This window comes from Aquarana catesbeiana, linkage group LG01, assembly GCF_042186555.1.
Source record: "Aquarana catesbeiana isolate 2022-GZ linkage group LG01, ASM4218655v1, whole genome shotgun sequence".
NCBI lineage: Eukaryota > Metazoa > Chordata > Amphibia > Anura > Ranidae > Aquarana > Aquarana catesbeiana.
Genome location: NC_133324.1, coordinates 273,513,986 through 273,529,281, shown reverse-complemented (window position 1 = coordinate 273,529,281; position 15,296 = coordinate 273,513,986). Strand labels below are relative to the sequence as shown.

General features: G+C 42.2%; 1 protein-coding gene across 3 annotated transcripts in view; it reads right to left on the bottom strand.

Moving 5' to 3' along the window:
* ARVCF (ARVCF delta catenin family member) overlaps positions 1 to 15,296 on the bottom strand; it is a 1,066,482-nt gene that overhangs the window by 825,130 nt on the left and 226,056 nt on the right. For all 3 annotated transcript variants that reach the window (XM_073628741.1, XM_073628759.1, XM_073628766.1), the window contains exon 2: positions 12,271 to 12,314. The gene's annotated coding sequence lies outside the window, so the exon portion shown is untranslated. The remainder of the gene's footprint in view (positions 1 to 12,270; positions 12,315 to 15,296) is intronic.

Genomic DNA, 15,296 nt, shown 5'->3' with positions numbered 1-15,296 from the left:
TAAAATATTTACTAGCCCCTTCCCCACTTCTGAGAGGAGAGGAGGGAAGCTGGCAGCACTGCTGTGTGTGTGGGGGGGGGAGACGGGAAGCAGGGGGGATTGGTAACATGCAGGGTGATTAGGGTGTTCCCAGGCACACCCTGTGTGCACGTCTATGAGGTAGACTCATTCAGCCCAATGTAGGCAGAAGCCCTGAGGAAATAAATCCAACTCATTTCAACTTTTACGATTCTTTTGTCCCAATCAACCAGGGTCCACTTAGCCTAGGGCAAGAAACCTTAAAAACGATGGCTGACAATTGCGGTACTTTGCTGCATGTCTGCCTATAGGGGAACTCAGGTCACTGATCTCTGTAGGGTTGATGTGATCATACATCCTTTTCCAGAACTCATGTTTAGTTTTGTCCACATAGAAGCCACAACAATGGCATCTAAGTGGTTAAATGATACCAAATGATGACAAAAAGGTTTGGACAAAAAAAAATTACCATTAGGCAAAATAATTCTCTTCTGATTATTCATAAACCTACAGTATGGAAATATTGCCACATTTCAAAGTGCCTTTAACTGTACATGTGTCCTTCCTCAGGTTTCCCCTGTATTGACTATGAATGACTTTGTCTCTCAGAGCTGTTGCCCTATGAAAGATACGAAACACAATTTCAGGTGTTTGTCTAATGAAACAGGCTACCTGTGGATCTGCCGTCAAGAAATGCCAGTACATCTTGCTTTGTTATGTTGTCCTGTGTAATCTGGTTACAAATGTAACTATATTTCCTATCTTTCTTTGCAAATAAAAGACAGTCACATTTGTGACCATTGGCTCTCTGATTTGCTTTCTTTAAGGAATTTTCTTTATTTTTTGCTATACCCTCTCTCTAGTAATCTCGCTTAGGGAATTATCTTCCTTTGGAATGGTGGTATCATCCGAACAATAATGTTTCACTCTCAGATATTGACTATACAGGATGGATTGTGTAATGTATTAAAGGCCCTGGTGCGGGAGCTGCTGGCATTAAAATAGTGTTCCCTGCTGTGGGCTTTCCGATAGAGCTCACTAGCTTGAGTGCTGTCCTCTTTTATTTGAAATTCTAAGAAAGGATATTTTCTTGACGACAAGCCATGGTAAATCACAAATTAAATACATTTCAGTTCAAACATACAATTAATTCCTCTAATAGGACTCTATTTCCAACCCACCCTATAAAGATGCATGCCTAGCATTCTAGCAAGGAATAGTACACATCTGCACTGTACCTTTATGCATGTAAACATTATAGAAACGTTTACTTGTGTACAATATACAGTAACAGACAAAATTAAATGGAGGATCTTCCTGCCAGCTTCTGGCAGCAAGATCTTGCTGTCAGAAGCTGGCAGCAAGATCCAGCATTGATAGGCATATTTTATTTACACTCATGTGCACGGGCCCTAAATCTACCTGACAGCTTTCATATGTATTTAGTATGATTAAAAGTGGCTTTGTACACCACCTCGGAACACTATAATGAAAATTGGTAGAGGTCCTACCCCAATATAAGTGTACGTGTACTTTTAGCCACTTAGCCCACAATAAGTTCTATTATTTAAGCCTATAAACAGAACTGACCATAGAAACTGAGGTTTAAAGTCCTTACAGCCTTCAACGAGTGCAAACATTTACAGAGCAGAAGTGGGGCTCCAGTAATGGATAGCAAACCATGCCATAAGAAAGGATGAATGTTTGGCACAGGTCTGAAAAAAACTGCAGTGGTACAGCAGATTGCATTGAGACCTAAGCCAGTGATTTCAATTACATTGTCTCTGGAAAATAAAAGAAAACTTGACCAGTTAGTGATACTTTCAGAAACACTGAACACCATGACCATCCTCTCTTGTGGTTGGGTTTGTAATTGAATGAGTACCAAGAATAGTCTTCTACTGCTAACTCTCTCCAAGGAGCTATATATGGTTAGCCATAATATTTTTTACACTGCTGTAAATGATGTAAAGGACAGCTATGAATTAAATAGATGGAAACCTTTGCAGTAACCTTGGAGGATATTCTAGGTCACCTGTAAGTTTTTATCAAAGCACTCAACCTACAGCTGCATACTTTTATTTTCTGATGATGTTCTACAAGAAAAAAGTCATCAGAGGTTTCTACAAAAATAGTGTTCACTGTATATTACTAAAAGGGAAGCTGAACTGAGAACATTTCCATCAACTATAACTTTTATGAGTTACGTATTAAAAGAAAAGACAACATTTACATAATGCTCTCCATATGGCACAATGAAGACATACAGTAAAAATAGTGCTATGTTCAGACTCCTTAGACTGATAGGGTTGTCATTTTATAATTGATAAGTATAGGGTTTCTACTCAGTAATCACAGTAGCTCAAAGATACAAGTTATTTAAGCATCAATATTGAACCAGGCTGAAACTATATACACCAACACAGATCAAAACAGTGATTCATCTAAGTACCGCACAATAGCAAACAATGACACTTTATCAGGCCAATTTATTAAGTGGAGCTGTTGCACATGGCAACTTATTATACAGCTGATTTAAGCACTTAAGCAACATTTAAACATTTAAGCAACTTGAGAAAAATAGCAGCTAGAATCAAAATGACTGCTATATGTAGATCATCATCAGGTGGAAAAAAACCTATTTCACTATACTGTAATTGTAATGAACGCGGTGTCAGATCCCAGCCACTTTCACCAACAGGTGACAAAGGACTGGTCACACTCACACCACGCTGTCACCCTGCACAAAGATTTTTCAGCTCATGGGACCACAATATAGGTGGTGAGAACAAATGACACTTAGTTTAGTTAACACACAGTCAACCTGTTACGCTGCCCCCAGATATTTTATTGGACTATAAACCTTCACAATGTCTACATTAACATTTGTGACCTTTAATAAATGTCTTTAATTCACACTGTCACAACAGACAGGAATATTTCAGAGATTTACCAGATAGTAGCACTCTTCAAAGAGACAGGGATTCTTTAAGTTTTGTCTTAATGCATTACAGATAATATTAACGATTTAAAAATATTGTTTAATAAAACAAAAGTTAAAATGGTGGGAAAAAAATTACAGAAAAAGGGTATTACAAAGGAAAAGAGACAATAAGGAAGCAGAAAGCAAAAAAAGGGATTAACAATGAAAGTACTTAACAAAGTCCAGTATATAGGCATAATAGGGGTCAGTGTTGGCTCTGATATAATACATCTTGGCTGATATTCTTCATTTGATGGTAAAGGAGATCTCCAGCCTGCTGATGCAGTCTCTCTATTCTGGTCCCTTTTGGAGGGTGTGGACAGAAATTATCTGACCAATCAAGGGATCTAAGGATTGGCCAGGATGTCACATTGTTTATGATCATGCCATTGCCCCTCTCTCTATTCTGGTCTCTTTTGGAGGGTGTGGGCAGAAATTATCTGACCAATCAAGGGATCTAAGGATTGGCCAGGATGTCACATTGTTTATGATCATGCCATTGCCCCTCCCTCCAATACCGTTTGCTACATGTATTAATATCTTCAAATACCTACAGGTTACATTCTGGTAACCAGTTTATTATCATCCAGTGTGGGATTTTAAAGGAATACAAATATGATGGGTATCAGATGCCTATTTCACCTAGGATATTAAATGTGCCGAACTCACCCCCAATACCTTCGAATATAGTTGTGTTTGGGCTTACAATGCTGGTAATTAGTTGATATAGGTATACCATACATGTTTTGAATCTATGGGTAGGAATAACCAGCCAGGAATGTGTATTTTGCTTTTCTACAAGCGAGACTATTTTATGATAGGTCAATAAAGTCAGCCTGATGCTATTAGCCATCTGTTTAAGGTTTCTAATTACTTAAAAGAGAAGTATGGAATTCACTTTTTTTTTTTTTTTTGTGAATCATACTTACTTAACACTGAGAACCGAGCAATCAAATCAAACACTGCCGATTGCTCGGTTCTCACACCTCCGTGAGCAGAGAGCCGGTGACTGTTAGTCACTGGCTCTCTGCTCCCCCCCCCTGCACTCACTGGAGTGCTAAGCTGAGGAGGGGGTGGGAGCAGCCAGCTCAGGCTCTCAATGGCTCGCTGAGAGGCAGAGTGGGGTGCCAGTCCAGGCATGTGGGCAGAACCTAACCATATGGTCATGATCCTTGTCTGTCTGCTGAAAACGGGTCACAGGAGTGCAGAATGAACTGCATTCCTGTGATCTACAGGAGAAGTACAGCTAAACTAGCTTTGGCTGTACTTCTCCATTAGGCTCCATTCACACCTATGCATGTTGCTTTTGAGTGTTTCTGCAGTGCTTTTTGCGTTTTTTACAGTGATTTTACCGCGCTTTTAAGTTTTTTTATGCTTTTTTTTTTTTTTTAGGCAAAGTTGTTCTTGGGCAGATATAATAACGCAAATTGCTGCAAAAACACGGTAAAAAACGCCCTACATGCTTTTCTGCAGCTTCTCTATTAAAGTCTATTGAACCTAAAAAGCAAAAAAAACACAGTTTTGTATTTAAAAAAGTCCCTGACCCTTTCCAAAAACGCAGAGGCACAAAAATGCATTGATGTGAACGTGTTCCATAGGAACCCATGTTAAAAATAATGTCCTGCATTTCTGCAGAGAGCAAAGAGCATGAAAAAACGCATTGGTGTGAGTGGAGCCTAAAGCCTGGAAACAGGAATGTTTTATGGTAGCTATTAAAACACCAGACTTCAGATGCAAAAAACCTTAATTGCTTAGGTCCAATTATTGTGGTTTATGGTGGGTTAAATCAAAAGGTTATCTGTTTTTCCAGGGTCTGTCCTGATGTTGGTTAAAGTGGTTGTAAAGGTTCTGTTTAAAAAAAAAAATTAAATAACAAACATGTCATACTTACCTCCGCTGTGCAGTTGGTTTTGCACAGAGTGGCCCCGATCCTCCTCTTCTGGGGTCCCTCCGCGGTGCTCCTGGCTCCTCCTCTTCTCGAGTGCCCCGTCAGAGAAGCGCTCCCCTTCGTGGACACCCGTGGCGCACTCCCGTGTCCTGCTGCTGCGTCCATAGACAGAGACAGCAGGACTCGGCTCTGTCCCCGGCGTCCGTGTCATTGCATTCGATTGACAGCAGCGGGAGCCAATGGCTGTGCTGCTATCAATCTATCCAATCAGGACATGAGACACCGGCCAGAGCTGATGTGCTTGTTCCCGTCGTGGGAATTATGGGGCTCAGATAAGTATAAGAGGTGCTCGGGAGCGCTGCTGCAGCACAGGAGTTTTTTCACCTTAATGCATAGAATGCATTAAGGTGAAAAAAGGCGAGGGATTACAACCCCTTTAGGAGGGTTAAGAGGTTCTGCCATGTTCTGTCAGTGTACTGATAAGGATTGTTTGGAATGTGGTTAAAAGGTTATTTATTATAGGAGATGCAGCCCTAGTGTACTTCTGGTGCTCACAACTTGGTTTTGGGTTTGCCCAGACCTCATTATCTGCACATATTTTTTCTCTGAGATGAGAGAAGCATGGACTTTTCACTGGTATGAATGGAGAATTTGGCACATGTGTGGGAGAAGAAGGGCTCGACAATGAGTATTTTCTGATGGAGTGATTGCCATATCAATAATACTAAGTAAATATTACTTTGGGTACCTTCATCCTTGATAGATATTTAAATAGAGAAAAATGGGGGGAGGAGGGAAAGAAATTGGTAGGGACTACTCCAATAGAGTCCCCCCCTCTGCCACCCCCCGAAATAATTGGACTATTCCGGTAAACAATACAAATGTGAGTAAAAATTTTTAGATTTATTCAAAAATACATCAAAATATAGATCTCACAAACAGTACAAGGTTACAATAACATATTAAAACTGCCTACAAAGGTGGTTGGAGGCTGTAATTAGAATACTTGGGACCGTGCCCTTAACAGTTTCGCAGATTGACCGCTTCTTCAGGAGGCGTCCAAGTGAATTCTCAAAAGATCAAATAGCTGCAGTTACATAGACAGTGAATGACAATACATTTGTTAACGGAAATATAACATTGGAGTGTTAATACATTTCAAATAAATATAGATACAAATGCACTCACCAACCATTACCCAACCTGGGCTGGACGGTACTGTGAGACGCCCGAGGAGACGGGTGTTCCCCCGGGCGCGAGCACGGGGTTTTTTTTTACGGCAGGAAGCACTAATATGTGGAAACAATAATGTATATTTAGAAAGTAAAAGGCGGACTCAACTGTGGGTTTATAAGGGCCACCCAAGTGAAATAACACTAGATTTGAAGTGTGGGGAAGAAACAGAAAGGGGGGAGGGAAAGGTAGGAGGGACCAGGGAGGCAAGAGAAGAGGGGGGGCAGGGGGGAGGGGGAGGAGGAAAAGGAGGGAAGAGGGTGGGGGGTGGGGGGGAAGGGAGGAGAGGGAGGGGGAAGGAACGAGAGGGGGGGAAGGAAAAAAGGGAGGGGGAAGGGGGGGAGGGGGGGCAAACAGGGAAGGGCCAAGGGAGAGGGGGGATAGAAAAAGGGGGGGGGAGGGAGGGAGGAATAGGGGGAGGGGGAAACAAGGGGGGAGAGAGAAGGGGGGGAGAGGAAAAGGGAGAAAAGGTCCAACAGGACGGAGAGGGGAGGAGGGAAAGAAAAGGAAGGAAGAGAGGGGGTTAAACAACCCTCCACCTCAGGGGTATCTGATAACAACTCAAAACACCCACCATTGTTAAAAAATGATGATAAATGAGAGTTCCATGAGTGACACCCTAGGCAGGGTGCCTGCCGTGGATATAAGGCCATCATAACAGTGGCCCTATATACCCCCGACCCGGAAGGTGTGCGGCGATAGGACGTCCGCAACATAACTTCTGGGTCAGACTTTCTCCGTATACGCCTGCGCCTAGCCCATTGAATCGGCGGTGAATAGTACCGCCCAAGGAGGCAGAGGAGGAGGGCCCACTCCGAAGGGAGGCCCATCCTCTGCCTGGAAAGTCACATGCCCGCCGCTGGGGGAGAATTAACTCCTCACACCGCATATGGGTGGCAAGTGCATTGTATAATTAATGTCAAGAGTACAAAAGAATACAAACAAGCAGTTCGTGCATTACATTTAGTCGACCACTCTGAATGCATAAGCACAATCGATGTTAAACAATCCAGTGGAACATTGTAATCATTACAGAATATATTGCACAAATATAAACATAAACAAAAGAGAAAAAGAGCCAGTCATTGTATACAATATTTTCACGACATTGAAAGGGGACCACCCATCGTGGCTGAATATTGGGAGTGGGAAAAAAGGGGACTACCAATGATAGAAACAAAAATTGGAGCCATTAAATAGTGTTGATAGAGGGAATGCCACCAGGGAGCAGCCGCTAGACTAGGGAGATCATGCATTATTATTGTTACTAGAAGTGCTTGGAAGTATGTGCCTCATTGAGTCCCAGGGGGATAAGAGCATTCAATCGTTCTATCCAGTAAGATTCCCTTTTTAGGATTTCTCGGTCCCAGTCGCCCTCTCTGGGGTCCTCTGGGATGACCTCCAATACAGTGAATTTCACATAATCCGGATTGAATTTATGATGAATCCCAATGTGGCGCCCCACTGTAGTGAGTTTGCCATTAGTTATTTCACTTGGGTGGCCCTTATAAACCCACAATTGATTCTGCCTTTTACTTTCTAAATATACATTATTGTTTCCACATATTAGTGCTTCCTGCCGTAAAAAAAACCCCTGTGCTCGCCCCCGGGGGAACGCCCGTCTCCTCGGGCGTCTCACAGTACTGTCCAGCCCAGGTTGGGTAATGGTTGGTGAGTGCATTTGTATCTATATTTGTTTGAAATGTATTAACACTCCAATGTTATATTTCCATTAACAAATTTATTGTCATTCACTGTCTATGTAACTGCAGCTATTTGATCTTTTGAGAATTCACTTGGACGCCTCCTGAAGAAGCGGTCAATCCGCGAAACTGTTGAGGGCACGGTCCCAAGTATTCTAATTACAGCCTCCAACCACCTTTGTGGGCAGTTTTAATATGTTATTGTAACCTTGTACTGTTTGTGAGATCTATATTTTGATTATATAGATGTTTTATTAATCGATGTATTTTTGAATAAATCTAAAAATGTTTACTCACATTTGTATTGTTGTATGAGGTACCGGAATAGTCCAATTATTTCGGGGGGTGGCAGAGGGGGGGACTCTATTGGAGTAGTCCCTACCAATTTCTTTCCCTCCTCCCCCCATTTTTCTCTGTTTAAATGAGGATTTTCTAAAGAAAGCTGTGGCACAGCTGAGGTCACATAGCAAACAACTCATCAAAGAAGGCACAGGTAAGCAAGTGGCTTGCCATGGATTCTGGTAGAGGGCATTAGAGGCCACCAAGTAAGTAAGTGCAAACTTGCTCAAAGTTTTTTTTTTTTAAGATACAAAGTAAATGCACATATAATCCATATAATCTACCATGACAACATACAACAAAACACATACAACATAAACTTGCATAACATATTGTAGAAAAACGAAGTCAAATAATAGACAATGAAATAAAACATTTTTTGTATTAAATGCACTATTATCAGTAAAAGGATAGCTTGTTTTGAGTAGACAATGTAATAAAAATGTCCTCTCACTTTCTGTTGTGTCAATGGTATAGAAAGTGAAGGGAAATCTCATCAGTGGGATCCAGAGGGCAAAAAAAACCTAACAGGGGCTATAACCCTCCCTTACTCTAGCCAAAAAGAAAAAAACATGCCTTTAGTTTGATGGTAAAGCAATCCTGATGAAAAACAAGATGAAATGAATAGACCATTCAGGCCGGGTTCACACTGGTGCGACAAACGCTCCGACATTGGGAGCTCATGTCGCATGACGTGTGAAAATCAATGTTTCCCTATGGGAGCTGTCTTAACTGGTCCGACTTTGAAAATGCTCCCAGTACTACTTTGGTCCGACTTTGATCCTACTTCAGCCCATTGACCTTAATTGAAGTCAGATCAAAGTCGGATTGCTGTCTTGCGTGATCCGATTTTGGCATGGAACTTGTGCTGTGATGATCTTGAGGGGGAACGCCACACCAAATTTTAAATAAAAAACCAGCATGGGTTCCCCCTCCAAGAGCATACCAGGCCCTTCGGTCTGGTATGGATTTAAAGGGGCACTCCCTACGCCTAAAAAACGGTGTGGGGGTCCCCCCAAAATCCATACCAGACCCTTATCTGAGCACGCAGCCCAGCCGGTCAGGAAAAGGGGTGGGGACGAGTGAGCACCCCCCCTTCCTGAACCGTACCAGGCTGCATGCCCTCAACATGGGGGGTGGGTACTTTGGGGCAGGGGGGTGCCCTGCGGCCCCCCCACCCCAAAGCACCTTGTCCTCATATTGATGAGGACAAGGCCCTCTTCCCGACAACCCTGGCCGTTGGTTTTCGGGGTCTGCAGGCGGGGGGCTTATCCTTATACTTTAATAAGGGGGCCCCCAGATCCCGGCCCCTCACCCTATGTAAATGAGTATGGGGTACATCGTACCCCTACCCATTCACCTAGGAAAAAAGTGTCAATAAAAAAAAACAAACTAGACAGGTTTTTAAAGTAATTTATTAGGCAGCTCCGGGGGATTTTGGGGGTCTCTTCCTTCTTGGCCCGGTCTTCACCATCGACTTCTTCCCTCTTCTCTTCTTCCGATGTTGACACAACGCTCTCTCCCACTGTAATGCAGTGTGCGCAGTGTACAACGACTTATATAGGCGTGGGGCGTGGTCACCGGGTGATGTCATCCGGTGACCCTGCCCCTTATGACATCACCGCACGATGCATGATGGGCCTGTGTATAATCACAGCAGGAACGAGGCATTGGCGGTACCCTGAAGAGCTGGATCAAGTATATATAGAGTGGGGATGGAAAGGATTCAGACCCCCTTAATTTTTTCACTCTTTGTTAAATTGCAGCCATTTGCTAAAATCATTTAAGTTATTTTTTTCCCCTCATTAATGTACACACAGCACCCCATATTGACAGAAAAACACAGAATTGTTGAGATTTTTGCAGATTTATTAAAAAAGAAAAACTGAAATATCACATGGTCCTAAGTATTCAGACCCTTTGCTGTGGCACTCATATATTTAACTTAGGTGCTGTCCATTTCTTCTGATCATCCTTGAGATGGTTCTACACCTTCATATGAGTCCAGCTGTGTTTGATTATATTGATTAGACTTGATTAGGAAAGCCACACACCTGTCTATATAAGACCTTACAGCTCACAGTGCATGTCAGAGCAAATGAGAATCATGAGGTCAAAGGAACTGCCTGAAGAGCTCAGAGACAGAATTGTGGCAAGGCACAGATCTGGCCAAGGTTACAAAAAAAATTCCTGCTGCTCTTAAGGTACCTAAGAGCACAGTGGCCTCTATAATCCTTAAATGGAAGATGTTTGGGATGGCCAGAACTCTTCCTAGATCTGACCGTCCGGCCAAACTGAGCTATCAGGGGAGAAGAGCCTTGGTGAGAGAGGTAAAGAAGAACCCAAAGATCACTGTGGCTGAGCTCCAGAGATGCAGTCGGGAGATGGGAGAAAGTTGTAGAAAGTCAACCATCACTGCAGCCCTCCACCAGTCGGGGCTTTATGGCACAGTGGCCCGACGGAAGCCTCTCTTTAGTGCAAGACACATGAAAGCCTGCATGGAGTTTGCTAAAAATACCTGATGAAGGACTTCACGACGGTGAGAAATAATATTCTCTGGTCTGATGAGACCAAGATAGAACTTTTTGGCCTTAATTCTAAGCGGTATGTGTGCAGAAAACCAGGCACTGCTCATCACCTGTCCAATACAGTCCCAACAGTGAAGCATGGTGGTGGCAGCATCATGTTGTGGGGGTGTTTTTCAGCTGCAGAGATAGGACGACTGGTTGCAATCGAGGGAAAGATGAATGCGGCCAAGTACAGGGATATCCTGGACGAAAACCTTCTCCAGAGTGCTCAGGACCTCAGACTGGGCCGAAGGTTTACCTTCCAACAAGACAATGACCCTAAGCACACAGCTAAAATAACAAAGGAGTGGCTTCACAACAACTCCGTGACTGTTCATGAATGGCCCAGCCAGAGCCCTAACCCATATGAGTATCTCTGGAGAGACCTAAAAATGGCTGTCCACCAACGTTTACCATCCAACCTGACAGAACTGGAGAGGATCTGCAAGGAGGAATGGCAGAGGATCCCCAAATCCAGGTGTGAAAAACGTGTTGCATCTGTCCCAAAAAGACTCATGGCTGTATTAGATCAAAAGGGTGCTTCTACTAAATACTGAGCAAAGGGTCTGAATACTTAGGACCATGTGATATTTCAGTTTTTCTTTTTTAATAAATCTGCAAAAATGTCAACAATTCTGTATTTTTCTGTCAATATGGGGTGCTGTGTGTACATTAATGAGGAAAAAAATTAACTTAAATGATTTTAGCAAATGGCTGCAATATAACAAAGAGTGAAAAATTTAAGGGGGTCTGAATACTTTCCCTCCCCACTGTATACGTGATCTGGCACACAGCTGCCGCCATGTAGCAGTAAAACTGCTATGGGGCGGACAGCAAGTGGTTAACCGGACAGTGAAAGGTAAAGCAGCACAGTTAGGCTGGGATTACACTGATGCAGCTGCGGGTCCCAGCAGGAGGTCCGGTGCGTCCCTGTACACCGATTCAGGTGTGAACCAGGTTCAAATTTGTGCCTGAATTCGCACCCGAAACTAAGCCAAAGATGCACAGGTTCCTTTTCCAATGCGGACCGCGGCCGCCCCAGAGCTGTGTGAACCAGCTCCATTGAGAGCCGGTCACAGTCTCCTGTCATGCGAATTGGATGTGGGAAAATCCAGCCTTATGAGCTAAACATTGAGCAGAACCTGATCTTGTTCCTTGCACTGCTTCCTCCTATCACTGCTGTACAGGGACTGCAAGAGGCTTATACAATGTCAAACTGAGATAAATACAGTGCAAAACATAATAATTACAGTAGTAATATGTCTTTAATATATGCCTATAGTTCAGCTTTAAGAAAAACTCTGCTTTTCTAAAAAAAAAAAAAAAAAAAAAGATTTAATGTATATCATTGCTATTTATCTTTGTAAAGATTTTTTTTCCAAGATGATGTAAAAAACAGCATGAACACTGTGTTGTTGCTTATAAGGGGGTACAAAGATGGATCTGAGTTAGTGGAATATATTTTTAATTACGGTGGAAAATCCTTTTAGTATAACTTCTTATACAACATAAAAAATATATATAAAAAAAAAGACTTACCACATCTGCTTTCTTGCTAAACTTGCATGATCATTTCAAAGAATCTGGGAAGACAGAATATACGCGTCAGTCTAAGTAATTATTATTGACATTTTACACAAGCATCATTAAACCTACACATCCAACTATGTACAACTTTTTACACAGGCTATGACTGGACCTTAACAAATGGTTAAAAATCAATAAAAATATTCAATTAAGCAACTCAAGTGAACAAGCTGTATACAACTATCATGAACTGCTGCAGATAGCCATAGACAATGTAACTACTAAAACTCTGAAACAAACACTGTACTGCAGAGGGATGTTAAGTGTCTACAGCAAAAAGTAAAATAATAAAACCGAGACCGATGGAAAATAGGGTTTCCTTCCATCTGGATTCAGTGGATCGGAGCAGGTCGGATGTCAGTGGACATGTCACTGCTGACATCCGTCGTTCCATAGAACTGTATGGAGCGTCTGTTCAGGTCCACCTAAAAAACTGACAGGTGGACCTGAACGGAGCCCATGTGAATGGGGCCTAATGGATGTTATCTCTTGAAGAATTTCAAAAATTGGTGAGGCAGCATTATCAAACTGATAACTGCCTGGTTTGGGCAGCAAGCAAGATATGCTACAGGAATAGGTTGTCATGTGGGTTAGTGACAAATTCAAAAAGGCACCAACATCGATTGGATAGAAGCTAAGCTATGCTACAGGTGAGCTGAGTCTTAACAATCTGTCAAAATCTAAATAATCACTAGTGTGAGATAGTCCTTAAGGCCCGGTTCACACTGGTGTGACATATGCTCCATCTTTGGGAGTACATGCCGCATGACGTGTATAAATCAATGGTTCCCTATGAGAGCCGTCTTAACTGGTTCAACACAAGTTGGTCCAACTTTAGAAAAGGTTCCTGCATTACTTTGGTCCATTTTCAGCCCATTCAATATCATTGAATTCAGATCAAAGCAGGATCCTTGTCCTAACCATCCGACTTGTGACATCCGACATGGTGATTACAGCAACAGGAAAAGAGATTTATGTCACACTGGGATTGTTTTGATTGGTCAAAGGACAATTTGGACTATGTCAAAGTTGGAGCAAAATCGTATCCTGTTCATTCAAGTCAGATGGAAGTAGGACCGAAGTAGGACCAATGTAGGACCCATGTCGCAGAGCAAAGTAGGATGACAGTCGTACAACAGTCGTGTCGTACCAGTGTGAACCAAGCCTTACCTGAACCTTAAACATATTCCTTATAATAAACTTTGAAACCAAAACCATGAACACTTACCACCTAAACCCTAATCCAGTACAATTACTGTATCTAATAGGGTACAAATATTGCTGCCAAAAAACACTCTGAGATCTTGGCGTTAAAAACTACTGATATGATCTTTTGGCTTTATGTACACTACAGCTTCTAAACTTGAGTTTAGGAGCTTTTGGTGTTTTTTTTGCCAAAGCTCCTAAACTCAACTCCACGAAAGCCTATGTGTCAATGTACACATAGACTTTTAGCAGAGTTTAGGAGCTGCTGCGGGTTAGGGGAGCTTCAACCACCCTCAACCACCCTCTCCTGGACATGGAAGAAACGCATTCAGGACAGGAACGTTTTGACTGCCAGCCGCAAAACGTGGCAAAATCTCTGTAAAATTGTGGCGCGATTTTGCCGTGTTTTTTGTGGTTTCCCATGGCCGGCGGTAAAAGTAGGCTATGTGTACATAAAGCCTTATTCTAATCATATTCATTTTCCAAGCCTGATCTACAGACAACACCAGCTTTTCAAGATCTAAACTCACCATATAAAATCTAACAGGACCATAATTACGGCATGGCTACCAAAAGGACCATAATTGGGGCATTTGTTCACTTCAAGTGGGTTTTGCAAATATACAACTCTGGGAATGCCAAACTCACTTGAAGCAGGTCAAACACAGGTCAGAAATAAGTCACCTGCAGGTCAAATGCATCCATCAATGAATTCTGAATGATCTCAGAGGTGTCTCGACTTGATGTCAAACTGACTTAGGCTTGGTTCACACTGATGCGGTGCGAACTGATGAGATTTTACAGTGCGATTTCACAGTGCAATTTGTGTTTTGACAGGTGCAAATTGATGCGATATCTGAGGGGACTGGGCGTAGCTGGAGATTAAATTTGTACCGCACCTGCACTAAACTCGCACAGGAGCCTTTTTTTAAACAGATCAAAAGCATCTGGTTAAAAAAAGCATTGATGTAAACAGACATCATAGAAAACAACATATGTTCAGATAACATGTGAATCTATGAATTAGGGATTGCATCAGACAAGCATCAGTGTGAAATGGGCTTCTGGCCAAAAGCCAGACAACACACAAAGAGGAAGAAGAGTGTACAGGCATGGTCAAATTGGAGCTATCAACCCACAATATGGAACAAAAGCACAAATATGACTTGGTTGGGAAAGGCTGACATGGGATTGTGGAATTTGCCATTTGTAATGTGTAAACTTTAGCAGTAAGATTTGGTAATCCATTCTTACTATGAATACACTCTGCACAGAGTTATTTCTCCGTTGTTTCCTCATACTTTACAAAAATATACTGGTAGGTTAAATGGATTTCATTCAAAATGATTCTGTGTTGTGGTTGGAAATTTGATTATTAAGGTTTCAGAACATACAGGTCAAAGACAGTATTCGTACACAATACAACCAAGTATACAATGCAACAGAACAGGCAAGGAAATTTAAAAGTACAGTAGTATAGCACATATCAGTAATTCCAAATAGCATAACAGAATCATGAGAAGGAGAAGAATATTCAAGATCATACATGTAAGAAACCACAAAGTTTTATCCAATGTGCGATAACCCAGCATTGTTTCAAAAACAAGCGTAAACAAGGGGAGACCCCTCTCAAAAAAAATGTCCTGAGTAGTGTGGGCATGATGAAGCTGTCGTCACGTTGATGAGGGGGAAGAAGCATGCATAGATATGGAAGGCAAGGGGCAGGAAAGTAGAAGAAGGGAAAAAAAAAGGGAAGGAAAACAAACATTGAG